Here is a 15,590-nt window from a genome sequence, read left to right on the forward strand (position 1 = left end):
GGTTCAGGTCCTACCATACAAATCCCTGTATGGCTTGGCTGACTTCTGTCTCTCTGTCATGCTACACATCTACCCCCCCCCCCCCCCCCCACCCTCAGCCTTCCTCTGACACTGTGAATCTGACTCCATCCAAACCTTCAAAAACAATCTTAAAACTCCCCTTTTCAGACTAGGATTGAGCCTATAGTTTGAAACCTTGGTCTTGCCCTTTTTTTCTTCTTCTTTTAATCTACCAATTCCGAATCGCCTTCATTTTAACTGCCTTGATAACCTTGCTTTTTATTGTTGTTGTGTGTATTATTGAGCTTGCAATTTTTGGGGTGTCGTTTTATTGTTGTCATATTTATATTCACAATTTTAGTCCTTACTCTGTAAGTGCCCTTGGGTATTTTTGAAAGGCGCAAATAATTATTTATCGTTCATTCTTGCCTATTATTGAGCCAGACACACACACACACACACACACACACACACCGCTCGGCCTCCACAACTTTTATGTATTTCTAATGAGTGTTTTGGACTAGCAGAGATCCGGTGAAATCATTAAACCTCATTAAACCTTGAATACAGTGGGAATCCTTTGAACTGAAATAAGTTGTCTTGTTTCGTCAAACATTTTCATACGACGTTTACTATATAGCTTAATTCCTCCCCCAGTCTTTGTTTTCTGTCTTGGTTTCAGAAGTAAAGAGTGTAAGCCATGCATTGAGTTTTATTTTAGTTTATGGCTTTCGTAGAGCTGCAATGAATGAAGGCCTCAGTCAATTTGTGGTCCAGCGTTGATTCATTTTGTGGCTCCCATGTTCTGTTTTTTTTAACCAGCTGAATCTGTGGAAGGCAGTGTAGTGAGGTGTAGCCTGCTGCACATTCACCATCAGAGAGCAGAGGCTGCTGGAGAGAGTGAGTTGACAGCAACTCGTAATCGCTATAGGCTCCTCTCTATGTCTATCAACCCCCTTCCCCCCTCCCCCTCTGTGACAGCGTACAGCAGCTCGTCATGTTACGTCAGAGTTCAGCCCCAGACCCCTTTGTTGTGCTTATGGTACAAAAAGGGAGGGGAGCCAGCTAGGGTACGAGATGACTGCCTGGCCCTCACAGTTCAGCTGTTGTATGCATGTTTAACCACTTAGAAAATGACTTGGGGATTAGAATGGGCTTCAATGACCCATGGATATTGTGTGAGAACAGTAAGCTGGTTAATGCTTAAAGTAAGCTGCAGTCAAACTGCATGGCCAGTTGCTCCTTTATAGCACAAAGCTAAATGGCTGTTCCTGTTGGATGGGCACTGCACAGAGCCTCCATTGAATAAGTTGGGACCGTGGTTGGTGTGTGTGTGTGTGTGTGTAATAATAATTTGGCGGGTGCTTATATTTGTCCTATTTCACACGTGTACAAGTGGGTATTAATACACTTGTGAATTGGATTTTTTATTTTTGCATAGCCCAACTCTCCTCAGAGGGTGGGGTCACGGCCATTATCAACGGCAAACCTGGAGCAATTACAATTAAGTGCCTTGTTCACGGGCACATTGGCAGACTTTTCACCTTGTCGGCGCCGGGATTCGAACTATCGACCTTTGAAACTAGCTAATCCTATGCTCTAACCACTAGGTTACCTGTGTGCCCTGTGTGTCTGAGCTTCTCAATTAAAATGCCTACCTGGCAGAATGATATCAGGATTATTTGCATAAATTCAGTGGCCATTTGTTTTGCAAACCCTGCAATCACATGAGTGCTACAGTTACAGTTACAGCTGGTGCGCACTTGAATTAAAGGGTAACTACACCCCAAAATCAATTTCTTTTAGATTATTCCCAGACCTCAAAAGTGGTCTCCTAGTGTGTTTTAATGGGATATATTATTATTATATTTTTAGGCATTGTTGTGGACTTGGAACATCCATTTTATTAATTTATTTCTGTTAAAAAAGTGTGATTTTTATGAGAGAAACCAATTGGGGAAAAACAAAAACCCCGAAAAACAAAATGGAAATTGAGAAAAAACGAAACGGAATCAGTTTAAAAATACAACAGATTTTATAGGGCCCTACCATTGTTCCCTTCCACTCTACATTCTTGCTCCATACCTGTGTTGTAACACTGCGACGTTTACACAAACACAGCGATAGCGTTACTACACCGGTATAACAGCAGCTTTGTATCAAGTTTTAAAGTAACTGTCCCGTGAGAATCTCACTTTATAAAAGATCATATTCTCATACCCAAATAATATTGACTCGTCCTATAATCATATGTGGGCCAAAGCATAAATTGGAGAAAAAACACTTCAAAAACCCCACCTCAAACTTGATTTTCAAACGGGCCATTTCAGAAACGCTTGCCATTTCCTCAGAGGATGATGTCATCCTCCTGAAGAGGATGAGCTGGCCAATCAGCAGTCCACCATTCCAATACAAATAAGCTGCATTTAACATACTGAATTACATTTTTTTTGGGAAGGAAAACAATTTATTTTACTAATATTGTAAATAATTATAGGTCAGATTTCATAGGAATCTGGAAACAAACTAGACAGTTTAACAAATATTTTATTTGGCACACATCTATCTATAACATCCCATTGTTTAACTAACTACCTCCTTAAATCTCTTGCACAATTTTTTTTTGTGCCAAGTCCCACTGTATATTTAATGAACCACAGAAACTCCAGGAATAACAACTAGCTTCTCTGCCCTCTTTCTCTTCATTCTTTCTTATGGTCCTAGTTTGGTTTTAATTGTTACTTTCAAAGCGGGGGATTCTTGCTTTGAAATATTGCTGTTAAATTGAGCAACAGAGAAATTATTTCAAATTGACCTCCAGGGTGTCATTACATACTAGTGGTTGGTTTGCTTTTTCGGTTTTTGGAACTGTGTTGAACTCTGTGGAAGTTCCAAATTCCATATAACAGAAAGCGAGGTGGGTTGGAGAGAATTAATGTGATGAGAAACAGCCCTGGTTTAACTCTCTTTCCTGCAGAGCCCTCCACCTCTCTGTCACCCCTAATATATATATTAATATATATATTAGGATATTAATATATATATTAGGGGTGACACACACTACCTTTCACTTAGAAATGGCCTTGTTTTTGAAAGAAAAACACTTTCTCCCAATTTTTATAATAACATCAAATTGATCAGAAATACAGTGTAGACATTGTTAACCTTGTAAATGACTATTGTAGCTGGAAACGGATGATTTTTAATGGAATATCTGCATAGTCATGGGAGGCCCATTATCAGCAACCATCACTTCTGTGTTCCAATGGCACATTGTTAGCTAATCCAAGTTAATCATAAAAAAAAGCCTTTTGCAATTGTGTTAGCACAGCTAAAAACTGTTCTGATTTTTAAAGAAGCAATAAAACTGGCCTTTAGACTAGTTGAGGACCTGGAGCATCAGCATTTGTGGGATCGATTACAGGCTCAGTGGCCAGAAACAAAGACCTTTCTTCTGAAACTCGTCAGTCTATTCTTGTTCTGGCTCTAAACAGGGTTATCTTCTGTGTACCACCCCTACCTTGTCACAATACAACTGTTAAGATGGCACACCTGCTAATTGAAATACATTCTAGGCGTCTACCTCAAAGCTGGTTGAGAGAATGCCAAGAGTGTGCAAAGCTGTCATCAAGGCAAAGGGTGGCTATTTGAAGAATCTAAAATGTATTTTGGTTTAACACTTTTCTTGGTTACTACATTATTCTACGTGTTATTTCATAGTTTTGATGTTTTCACAATTATTCTACAATGTAGAAAATAGTCAAAATAAAGAAAAACCCTTAAATGAGTAGGTGTGTCCAAACTTTTGACTGTGTGTGTGTGTGTATGACTCATACATTTTATTCCATTCATTTCAGATTCCCATTTGGGCTCTTACCTTTTAACAGCATGTAATATAATCCAATCACTATCGCCAGGCCCTGGGAAACGACCCACTGGGGAATGGGAAGGATAAAAGGCTGCTGTTCCACTTTGGTTAGTTCATTGCTAGAACATGTGGAAGTGTTTTTAACATTTTGAGTGTACTCAGTTAGTAAACCTGCTGTCTGTTGTGTTCTGTACAGTTAGGGACAGTGCTCGACTTGGACTGAAATAGGTTCCGGTACTCACTTTGGGTGCCGGTACTGTTACATTTAGGTGCAGGAGCTCCACAATACTTTTGAGCTAATATTCTATAAGAGGAACAGGAGCACAACAGGAGCTCAAGCAGTAGAACATTTGAGGTGCCGGTACTCGGCTCCGGTGAGCTCCTGCCCAAGTCGAGCACTGATTAGGGGACAATTGCGAGTGTTCTTTGGCATCACGGCACACTCTTCTGAGTTGTGAACCAGGACAAGCTTGAAACCGTAGCTGCTGCCTTAGAGATTTTGTCAGCAGGACTATGGGTGTCATACAGATACTGCACCCTGGAAGTTCTAAACACCCTCTACTGATGATAAACTTGTCAGCCTCTTAGCAAAACTCTAACTACCTTCATTCTTCCAAATTTCAACGCATGCCTCTTAGGTCTCTTCCAAGAAAGACCCCATGCTCCTCTTCTTCAAAAGCATGTGTCTCTTCTCTGAGATTTGGGGGGCGGGGGACCCTACACATGCGAGAGCCCTACACATGAAATCAATTAAAAGGTGCTGGAATGTGCTATGAGGGTCTGGTTTTGATTTGTTGGGATGGAGGGATGGGCGTATTGAGGGAGACATGGCCAGGGATGGCAGGATGAGGGAGGGAGTTAAAGTGGGCCCATAATTTGGTGTCCCCCAGCTGGGCTTGGTGTCTGGAGGCCTCCGTCATATGCCTGCCTGCTCTGCTCTATTAAATAGAGCACTATTAAATAGTGGTGACACGGAACAACTCCCACTCTACTGTCCCATACTCTGCTGTGGTCTCTTTCTGGCATTTTATGCAGTTTCCAGTTTGTTTATTTTCTGTCGCTCTGGCACTCTCTCTCTCGTTCTCTACCTCTTCTTTATCACACACACACACACACACACACACACACACACACACACACACACACACACACACACACACACACACACACACACACACTGTGATCTGAGCAACGGCGCTGACTAGTTTCATCTCACCCTGCCCTCTGCCACCTCATTGACATTCACCAGCAGAGTGTGACGAGAATAACTTTTATCTGTGCGGAATTGGTAATTGCCTCAAATGTGCCTTATGCATATAAATGTATGTAAAATAATTACAGCACTGACAAACCACGACATCAATGAATTGTTAGGCCTCGTTAACATCCTACTCATAAGGCATTTGAGAGTGCTTGCTGATCTAGGATCAGTTTAACATTTTAGATCATAATAAATATAGTTATATGGACATTGGGAACCTGATCCTAGAATACTACTCCTACTCTGAGATGCTTGAATGTGTGAGTGAATACAGGGCATGGTACTTCCTCCAGACTGGCTAGTAACACGGATACAGACATACAGTAGCTTCCTGTGACCTCCTCAGACAGATGTGTGAAAAGGCTTTCACCTCTCAGGTATTTCTTGAGCAAATATTATGACAAATCTTACAAAGTGGGCCAGACTGACTGAGCGCATTCCTCAGCTTCTAATGGGTATTGAGAGAGGAACTATGCCTTTATATTTAATGCTGATTTACAATAGAACTCTCTCTCTCTCTCGTCTCTCTCGTCTCTGTGTACAAAGCCTCCATATACAGTAGGCCTGTAGAGATATTGTTATTTTTGTCTGATAACCAATATTGACTTATGGAAGGAATAAGGGTTTCTAAGTAGTTTTTACTATTAGTTATAGGTTTATTTGTAGTTCATAAATCAGTAGTAAATAAGAAATGCGAGTGCAGCAACATATGCTATGTTTATTAGAGCGTTCACCACAAATCCAATTTGATTGGTCACGTACGCATATGTTGCAGATGTTATTGCGGATGTAGCGAAATGCTGGTGTTCCTAGCTCCAGCAGTGCAGTAGTATCTAACAATACACACATCTCAAAGTAAAAGAATGGAATTAAGAAATCTATCATTATTAAGATGAGCAATGTCAGAGTGGCATTGACTAAAATACAGTAGAATAAAATACAGTAATATACACTACAGTCAAAGTTTGGGGTCACTTTGAAATGTCCTTGTTTTTGAAAGAAGATCACCTTTTTGTCCGTTTTAAAATAACATCAATTTGATCAGAAATACAGTATAGACATTGTTCATGTTGTAAATGACTATTGTAGCTGGAAACGGCAGAATTTTGTATTTTTTTTAAATATATCTATCTTTTTTTAAATGGAATATCTACATAGGTGTACAGAGGCCCGTTATCAGCAACCATCACTCCTGTGTTCCAATGGCACGTTGCGTAAACTAATCCAGGTTTATCATTTTAAAAGGATAATTGATCCTTTTGCAATTATGTTAGTACAGCTGAAAACTGTTGTTCTGATTTAAAGAACTAGTTGAGTATCTGGAGCATCAGCGTTTGTGGGTTTGTTTCATCGGCTCAAAATGACCAGAAACTAAGAACTTTCTTCTGGAGATCTCGTACAACGCTGTGTACTACTCTCTTCACAGAACAGCGCAAACTGGCTCTAACCAGAATAGAAAGAGGAGTGGGAAGCCCTGGTGCACAACTGAGCAAGAGGACAAGTACATTAGTGTCTAGTTTGAGAAACAGATGCTTCACAAGTCCTCAACTGGCAGGTTCATTAAATTGTACCCCCAAAACACCAGTCTCAACGTCAACAGTGAAGAGGCGACTCCGGGATGCTGGCCTTCTAGGCAGAGTTGCAAAGAAAAAGACACATCTCAGATGGCCAATAAAAATAAATTATTAAGATGTGCGAAAGAACACAGACACTGGACAGAGGAACTCTGCCTAGAAGGCCAGCATCCCGGAATCGCCTCTTCGCTGTTGACTTTGAGACTGGTGTTTTGCGGGTACTATTTAATGTACCTGCCAGTTGAGCCGTTTGTTTCTCAAACTAGACACTCTAACGTACTAGTCCTCTTGCTCAGTTGTGCACCGTGCCTCCCACTCGTCTTTCTATTCTGATAAGAGCCAGTTTGTGCTGTTCTGTGAGGGGAGTAGTACACAGCGTTGTACAAGATCTTAAGTTTCATGGCAATTTCTCGCATGGAATGGCACTAATTTCTCAGAAGACGAGTTTCAGAAGAAAGTTCTTTGTTTTCTGGCCATTTTGAGCTTGTAATCAAACCCACAAATGCTGATGCTCCAGATACTCAACTCGTCTAAAGAAGGCCAGTTTTATTGCTTCTTTTTAGCTGTGCTAACATAATTACAAAAGGGTTTTCTAATGATCAATTAGCTAATCCAAGTTTATCAATTAAAAGGCTAACGCGACGTGCCATTGGAACACAGGAGTGATGGTTGCTGATAATGGGCCTCTGTACGCCTATGTAGATATTCCATAATAATTCTGCCGTTTCCAGCTACAATAGTCATTTACAACATTAACAATGTCTACACTGTCTTTCGGATCAGTGCTTTTCTTTCAAATTGAAGGACATTTCTAAGTGATGCCAAACTTTTGTACTGTAGTGTACATATGAAATGAGTACTCGTAATTTGCTGTCAAATTGAATCTGGATCACAAATTAGAGTGATATTTTTGAGTGTAATACATAGCCCGAGGACTGTTTTGACAGTCATTGACATCAAAACGGTAGAAATACCTTATTTTAGGTGTTTTCATCCGTTTCAGTTTAGTATCCTAATATGACCTTGTTACATGTTAAACATGTAACAAGGTCACTGCAGCCGAGGTGAGTAAAACATTTAAACGTGTTAACCCTCGCAAGGCTGCAGGCCCAGACGGCATCCCCAGCCGCGCCCTCAGAGCATGCGCAGACCAGCTGGCTGGTGTGTTTACGGACATATTCAATCAATCCCTATCCCAGTCTGCTGTTCCCACATGCTTCAAGAGGGCCACCATTGTTCCTGTTTCCAAGAAAGCTAAGGTAACTGAGCTAAACGACTACCGCCCCGTAGCACTCACTTCCGTCATCATGAAGTGCTTTGAGAGACTAGTCAAGGACCATATCACCTCCACACTACCTGACACCCTAGACCCACTCCAATTTGCTTACCGCCCAAATAGGTCCACAGACGATGCAATCTCAACCACACTGCACACTGCCCTAACCCATCTGGACAAGAGGAATACCTATGTGAGAATGCTGTTCATCGACTACAGCTCGGCATTTAACACCATAGTACCCTCCAAACTCATCATCAAGCTCGAGACCCTGGGTCTCGACCCCGCCCTGTGCAACTAGGTACTGGACTTCCTGACGGGCCGCCCCCAGGTGGTGAGGGTAGGTAACAACATCTCCACCCCTCTGATCCTCAACACTGGGGCCCCACAAGGGTGGGTTCTGAGCCCTCTCCTGTACTCCCTGTTCACCCACGACTGCGTGGCCACGCACGCCTCCAACTCAATCATCAAGTTTGCGGACGACACAACAGTGGTAGGCTTGATTACCAACAACGACGAGATGGCCTACAGGGAGGAGGTGAGGGCCCTCGGAGTGTGGTGTCAGGAAAATAACCTCACACTCAACGTCAACAAAACTAAGGAGATGATTGTGGACTTCAGGAAACAGCAGAGGGAACACCCCCCTATCCACATCAATGGAACAGCAGTGGAGAGGGTAGTAAGTTTTAAGTTCCTTGGCGTACACATCACAGACAAACTGAATTGGTCCACCCACACAGACAGCATCGTGAAGAAGGCGCAGCAGCGCCTCTTCAACCTCAGGGGGCTGAAGAAATTCGGCTTGTCACCAAAAGCACTCACAAACTTCTACAGATGCACAATCGAGAGCATCCTGTCGGGCTGTATCACCGCCTGGTACGGCAACTGCTCCGCCCACAACCGTAAGGCTCTCCAGAGGGTAGTGAGGTCCGCACAACGCATCACCGGGGGCAAACTACCTGCCCTCCAGGACACGTACACCACCCGATGTTACAGGAAGGCCATAAAGATCATCAAGGACAACAACCACCCAAGCCACTGCCTGTTCACCCCGCTATCATCCAGAAAGCGAGGTCAGTACAGGTGCATCAAAGCTGGGACCGAGAGACTGAAAAACAGCTTCTATCTCAAGGCCATCAGACTGTTAAACAGCAACCACTAACATTGAGTGGCTGCTGCCAACACACTAACTCAACTCCAGCCACTTTAATAATGGGAATTGATGTAAAATACATCTTTAGCCACTTTATACAATGCTACTTAATATAGTGTTTACATACCCTACATTATTCATCTCATATGTTTACATATATACTGTACTCTATATCATCTACTGCATCTTTATGTAATACATGTATCACTAGCCACTTTAAACTATGCCACTTTGTTTACATACTCATCTCATATGTATATACTGTTCCTGATACCATCTACTGCATCTTGCCTATGCCGCTCTGTACCATCACTCATTCACATATCTTTATGTACATATTCTTTATCCCTTTACACTTGTGTGTGTATAAGGTCGTAGTTTTGGAATTGTTAGTTAGATTACTCGTTGGTTATTACTGCATTGTCAGAACTAGAAGCACAAGCATTTCGCTACACTCGCATTAGCATCTGCTAAGCATGTGTATGTGACAAATAACATTTGATTTGATTTGACATAGCAACCGCAATCACTGACTCATTCTTACTGCGATAAGATCCCTTATGATCCTCTTGGTGGTGGTGTCCTGGATGGCAGGCAGTCTACTTGCTCCCTGTAGGCTGTCCCATCATTGTTGGTAATCAGGCCTACTACTGTCGTGTCACCAAGTTCGCTGATGACGGCGTTGGAACTGTGTGAGGCCATTCAGTCGTGGGTGTACAGGAGGGGACCGACGACGCACCCTTGTGGGATCCTAGTGATGAGAATCAGTGTCGAACATTTCCTCCGTCACCTCGGGGCGGCTCGTCTGAAAGTCTAGGACCCAGTTCCGTAGGGAAGAGTTCAGTCCCAGGGCCGTGAGCTTAGAGGGCGCTATAGTATTGAAGTCCGAGCTGTAGTCGATGAACAGCATCCTCACACATGCATGCATTTTTGTCCAGGTGGGTGAGGGCAGTGTTCAGTGTAATGGCGATTGCGTCGTCCTTGGATTTGTCAAGGCGGTAGGTGAGTTGGGAGGAGGTGATGTGGTCTGACTAGCTTCTCGAAGCACTTCATGATGACTGAAGTGAGTGCTATGGGTCGTTAGTCATTCAGTTCAGTTACCTTCTATTTTTTGGGTACAGGAATGATATTGGGCATATGGAAGCAGGTGGGGATAGCGGCCTGAGCTAGAGAGAGCTTGAAAAAGTCAGAACACACAACAGCCAACTGGTCTGCACATGCTCTGAGGGCGCGGCTAGGTATGTCGTCCGGGCCGGCAGCCTGGCGAGGTTTAACACATTTGAATGACTTACACAATTCTGTTGTGGCTGTTTTCCTTTTGGTTGAAATGCTGTGAGGTGAGAAATGATTAATTGATGGATGTTCCCGGAGGTCTAGTCATAACAGCACCAATGGTAATGTAATCCAAGTCACCTTTCAGAGGTGGCAGGAAAAGGAAGTCCATTTAACTGGCATCGTGACCTTTTAAATACCCCCTGTTTACTGTTTGGTCCAGCCAGTCCCAGGAGGGCAAATAAAGGCCATTCATTTCTTTCTTTCATTCGTTCATTCGCCCCCCTTCTGGAGCTCAAACATATTCAAATGATTACTATCATATCCCAGGTTGATGTTGCACCGTCTGCAGCATTTTGGCCTTTGCCTTTGGGGAAAACACAAGGTCGTTAATAAGGAATTAACAATCCCCATCTCTGTCTGAGATATTTCAGTACTGTGCTTTGAAAGGGGACGACTGAGGGGAAAAGCTAGCCAGCAACCTCCAATTACCCCTGGAGGTTCTCCTGTGTGTGTGTGTGTGTGTGTGTGTGTGTGTGTGTGTGTGTGTGTGTGTGTGTGTGTGTGTGTGTGTGTGTGTGTGTGTGTGTGTACACACTGGTATGGTGGAGCGTTGATAAAATTAGAATCCGCAATGTTTTATTTCCAGTTTTTATGCCCAGTCATGGAGAACAAGTGGCTGAGCTGCTCCAGGCTCGCTGCTCCGGAGAGGCGGGGGAATGAGAGGGAAATGCCCATACATAGCATCCTACTCAAGGCTTTAATACTTCCTCTGATCCCTTCTCCTACCTGAATCTATGCTCCAGGTTCGGCTTAGAAAGGCCAGGGCACCAGGAGGAGAATATCCACACACAGCAGCCTGATTTTGGGCTCAGTACCACTCCTCTCCTGGCCTCATTGCTGGACCTGCCCTTTTGTCTGGCTATATTCAGCTGTTGCGACTGTCTAAAGGACGGGTAGTATCAATGGAAGGGTAGTACTGTTTATCAGTGCAAGGGGAGCTAATGTATTTACAGCATTGCAGAATTGACAAATACAGGAAATGGTCATAAATGACCAATAAAGAGGAAGCTGTAACTACTAATAGCCCTCGGGCCATGGTTCGCCTCTTGTTCCATCTCAGTGGGTCGTCTTTGGGACTAGGTGTGTGCACGTCATCGAAGTTCCTTGGGTCAACGGCTTCTATCTGTTCTTAATTTAATTATTATTATTATTATTTATTTTTTACTGTGTTTTCTCTCTCCCTCGTCTTTATTTTTGCCCCTCCCCTGTGCGGTTGCTAGGGCCTTGTGAAGCTTGTGCACTCGCAGAGTCGTTCTCTCCTATCCATTCATGGTTGTGTTCACATATTACATTCCTGTCACATTGGGAAATGCCTTCATTTTGGAAACGTCTGTCCTCTCACGTCCTTGAGTGTAAATAGAGAGGCCTGGAAAGAGAGCGGCGACGTGGCTCTGAATGTTAAGTGCCGTCGCTCTCCTAATCATTTCAAACATCACGGTGCTGTTAGTGTATTAAAGACGGCTGTCATTTGATCTGCAGCAAACCCTTCGGCTTCTAATTGTATTTACAATAACCTGACACTCATGAGGCACCGCGTTCGAGTCCACACACACACTCACTCACTCCCAGGGCTCTCTAGCCTAAATCCCTTAGCATGACAGTTTAGAGAGAACATGACCACAATGATACACTGCCCCCATACTCTCTTGTGATTGCAGTCACATCACTTTCCCCTTGTGTTCCGCTCCCTTCCCCCAAACGCCGCTCTGCCTGCTAAATGATGTGCTGAGGGAGGGAGAGAGGGAAGGAAAGATGGAGAAAGAGAGAGAGGGAGGGAGGGAGAGCGAGCGAGAGGGGCCAGTTCCTGCAGAGAATCACAATGAGATGGTCTGCTATGTCCTGCGATTCTCTCTCTCTCTCTCTCTCTCTCTCTCTCTTTCTCTCTCTCTGTGTGTGTGTGGGACTCTGCTCTGTTTCCACAACACTGCTGCTCTGCTCTCTCTAAAACAAGTACAGTAACAATGAGGTCCCCAGCTGAGGTAGACACACGACCAATACAGTACTCTTCTCTCCTCCTGAATCCTGATTAGAGTTGGGAACCACTGTAACTGTTTCGGAGGGTTGGTTTATTTGTCGAGTTAGTTTTGTGTTTGGTTTTAATCCTACAGCAATGATTCATTTTCATCTAGTCAACACATCGTGATCGTACTCTGCTGACTCACGAGAAGAGTCTTTGCCAACGGTATTCAACTCTGCCTCCCAACAGCACCACCTCCTCCTCCGCCACCTCCTCTGCCTCCTCCTCTATCTGAATACCAATGTACTGACTGAAAGGCAGGAACCAGATACAATGAGGCAATGCTGCCAGTCTGCCAAACTAGCATATTTGTCATGTAGGACCTGGCTGTCAGCAACAAACCAGGCTGTTCCCCTCATGATCTGTGATGGAATTTTCCAGACTAAAAGGCCTTAGTCCAGGCCCAGTGTGACACACACACCCTGTTGCTGGGTGACCATGCATGGGTCAACACAAGGTCAATAACCCTGCTCTGTATCCAATCTACCACAGGGAGTGGAGTACCTCATTCAGAAAACAGTTTTGCCCACACTCTTCTACAAACTCACTCACTCCCAACACTGGTGCCTTTAAGTCGGTTAGCAGTTTGTTTATTTCCTCTCCCCAGACAGCCCGTTTTCCCTCTGCTTTTGATTAACCTCTGAGGGATTTTTCAACGTAACCGACTGACCGGAAGCTTTTTAATTTCTGCCAGAGTCTTCACGGTCATCACTGAGCAGTCAGTCATTTTCTCTGACCTCTGAGAAAAATCCCCGTGTGGTATTTCTGAGCAGTACGTGTCAGCAGAGATTGTTGAGGTTGGTTTACCACATGGTAGCACCACAGAGTAGCTCTGACGGCCCAATGGCCCTCTAGCTCTGTCTGGCACTGCCCCTCTGCTGACATGGTTAAACTGAAACTCACACCTGGGTTCAAATAGTATTTGCCATCTCTCAAATACTCTAGCTGCCCTGGATTGAGCTTGCCTGGCACTATTAAACCAATGGCATAGTCCCAAAATGTGCAACCCCGCCCAGCGGACACTCCAGGCAAGGCTCCACCAAACGCTGAAAGTATTTGAAATAAAACAAATAGTACTTGAGACCAAGTCTGGTCTGGTAAGACTCAGCCACACTCTGGGAAACCTTGTGAAGCGCCACTTTAATTAGGCCAGTTTATGCGAGTCTATATGCTCGCGCTGTAACAACCTGCCCACAAAAAAAAAACACACCAAAAGCAACAACAGTCCTGATCCAATGAATGTCTTCACTAGTGGTTCTCTAGCCTACTTTCTGTTCAGTTGAAAATAAAACATTCATACATAATGCAGTATAGGGGAAAATCGTAGAATTACATATGTCGTTGTATTACAGGATCTCTGGGGACGGGGACATTTCTCCAAAAATAACTAAGGACTCTGTGATAAATGTTGGTAATAACACCCTGTCTGTGTTGTGTATGTTCCAGCTCCGAAGACCTGCAGTCCTAAGCAGTTTGTGTGTAAGGACCAGGTGACATGCATCTCTAAAGGATGGCGCTGCGATGGAGAGAAGGACTGTCCGGACGGATCAGACGAAGCGCCTGATATCTGTAAGTACAGTTAGCCTGCATGTTACGTGATATCTGATACACGTACGTACAGTTCTAGTATAGCCCTATACACGTACGTACAGTTCTAGTATAGCCCTCTACAGCAGGGTTTCTTCAACTTTTTCAGCCTTAAGGACCCAAATGAGAAATCCTGTGTGTTCCTGGGTCCCAAGCTTAGGAAAATATGCAACTATATTTAAATATCGGTACATTTCATTGACCTTATGCCTAAAACAAATGCAGTATAGACAAAAACAAATAACAAAGAAATACCCATAAATATCTTTTCATGTTTATTTTTCCCCGTTAACACTCTTACACACCTGTCTAGGTTGGAACTTTTGCTGTTAAAATACATATATATATTTTTTTATTCTGAACTGGAATAAACGGATTGATCATCACACAGATGTAGACCAGAACACACACACACACACACACACACACACACACACACACACACACACACACACACACACACACACACACACACACACACACACACACACACACACACACACACACACACACACACACACACACACACACAGTCCTAATGGTGTGTGTTGCTGGTTGAAGTTTTCAACAAGCATGTCTATTCTGGGCTCAGTTTTTGACACTTTTTTGAGGTCATACTCAGCATTGACACTGTTTCTGTACTTGAGAACCCTGACTCACATAGGTAGGAGGTGCCAAACTGGATCAGAACATCTTTCTGCTTTCTCAGTCAGGCAGGAGACCACTTCCTGCTGCAGATGAGCAGCAAGGAACTGTGTGAGTGTTTGTCCCAAAAAACATCTAGCTTCAATCAGTTTATTCCAGTTCAGAATAAAAATGATTACTTGCAACAGTTCCAACCTAGACTTGTTTTCAACAATCATTTCTACAGTAAAATGTACAGTAGGCCTGATCATTGTTCATCTTCCTCTGTACCGTGTCTTAGGGTTGCACTATCAAGAGCTAATTAGCTTGCTTTAGCTAATGTTAGCTATTAGCTGTGTAACGTTAAAAGGCCAGGGGATTGTTTGAAAGAGAAACTCGCATCTACTACTATGAGAGGGAGTACTCCCTTATTTCTGCTTATCATCACTTGTTATAAAATGACGACAATGCCTTGTTAGTTGACTGACCTTTCCGATTTCGAAGCAAGCACTGTTTCCTGGAGCATTCTACCCTGTTCTGAAATGACTCCCTGGGTTTACTGTCATGTCCAGTAGTGCCTGGATGTTTGGTCAGGACGTGTCATTTTATACATTTTGTTTGTTTCGAGAGACTCATTACTAAGCACTTCCCTGCACAAAACGCAAAGTTTGTGGGGTGGGGGGGAATCTCCCGCTGACCTCTCCCACTCGCGCAGCTGCCAAACTAGAGCAGAGACCGCTTGGCCAAATCAATTCCAGTAATTTAATGAAATAATTACACATTTCTGTCGCGAGCTGCCATTTAACAGGTTCATACTTTTAAGAAACGCTGCCCCCCCAAGTCACTTATGTTTAACAACTTCTTGAAAGGTGGCCCTAAAGCTTCTGTAGGGCCA

The 15,590-nt window shown here is 43.6% G+C and overlaps 1 pseudogene; it reads left to right on the top strand.

Moving 5' to 3' along the window:
- LOC135528469 (low-density lipoprotein receptor-related protein 1-like) overlaps positions 1 to 15,590 on the top strand; it is a 155,764-nt pseudogene that overhangs the window by 18,951 nt on the left and 121,223 nt on the right.

The sequence above is a fragment of the Oncorhynchus masou genome, chromosome 33 (assembly GCF_036934945.1).
Source record: "Oncorhynchus masou masou isolate Uvic2021 chromosome 33, UVic_Omas_1.1, whole genome shotgun sequence".
Classification (NCBI taxonomy): Eukaryota; Metazoa; Chordata; class Actinopteri; order Salmoniformes; family Salmonidae; genus Oncorhynchus; species Oncorhynchus masou.